This window comes from Pteropus vampyrus, unplaced genomic scaffold (assembly GCF_000151845.1).
Source record: "Pteropus vampyrus isolate Shadow unplaced genomic scaffold, Pvam_2.0 Scaffold319, whole genome shotgun sequence".
Taxonomy (NCBI): Eukaryota; Metazoa; Chordata; class Mammalia; order Chiroptera; family Pteropodidae; genus Pteropus; species Pteropus vampyrus.
The window spans coordinates 803,920-805,202 of NW_011889100.1; positions in this window are offsets into that span (position 1 = coordinate 803,920).

Here is a 1,283-nt window from a genome sequence, read left to right on the forward strand (position 1 = left end):
TTTTTTTTTTTCCAGTTCAGAATCTATCAGAATCAAGGCAAAAGGATATCTGATAGTCCTGACTCTGCAGCCAAATCCCCAGCCCTGACTAGGTCAGATTTCGTGGCAGTGAGCTTCCGTACGCTCCAAGCATACCTTCATAACACACGCATTGCTTGCAATTTTTGATTAACAGCTGCGTCTGTAGTGAGACTGAACTGAAGGTAGGAAGACCAATTTAGAGGCTAGACCAGGTGTAAACGATAAAGATGGAGAGAAGTGGCTGGATCAGTTTTAATAGGTAGAATACATAAGACCTAGCAATTAATTTATGGGAAGGTTAGAGAGTGAGCCAAGGAGCTGGCGATCAGGTTTCTCACTCGAGCCTGGGCACCTGGTAGATGGTGGCATCTGAGATAGAGAATACTGATGATTTGGTGGTGGAGGGGGGTGTGTGTGGTAGGAAGATCAATGTCAGTGACAAGGATAAATTGACTGGGTGACCTCTACTTGAACCAAAAGCTAAATTTTACCAAGTCCTCTTCAAATATTACAAATGAGGTTTGTGCTAATTGAGTTATCAGCTGCTGTCTCAACAAATGAACAGGTACTCGACTGATCTAGTTTTGTTTACAACTTACACAGCTTTTCACACTTTTAAGTTTCTCTAGAAAAACATATAAAAGTGGGAAATAATATGATGGAAATTGGGGCAGCTGTATAGTACTGAATGCTTGTGTTTGATCTTATTAATTCCAACTGAATGTGAAGAGAGTAGAACTTAAGACCACGGTTCCTAGGGGAAGCTGGGTACAGAGATGTGGATCGTTTCGAGGTGAGAAATGTGGCTAGATGAGGGCTTTCGGGGGGGGAAAAGCTAACTTTGAAGTTTCCTGACTTTTGTATTAAAGAGCTGCTAACAACTATCTGACGTGCACAACTAAGACTTACTTCTACATTATCATTTCAAAGACGGTTAGGAGTCGAACCACGTGGTGAGCGGCAGGGCAGCAAGGGTCTCCGAATGACCAGAACCTAAAACACGGTGGTGACACGCGCCTTGAACTGAAGCAGCTCAATTTCATCATCCCGGCTACATTTATTTTTAAACCGAGATCGTTAAAAGAAAAAGCTGGGGAAAATCAAAGGGAAACTGAGAAACTGATGGCGGTTCTCGAAAAGGAACGGTCGGTGGAAGAGTCCGAACTGGCTCAGGGCGAACTCTCCTGCCCCGGTTCCGCTGGGGCTTAACTGTGGGCCTAGAAAACACCTTTGGGTGCGGCGACTCGCCTCCTGGGGCTCGG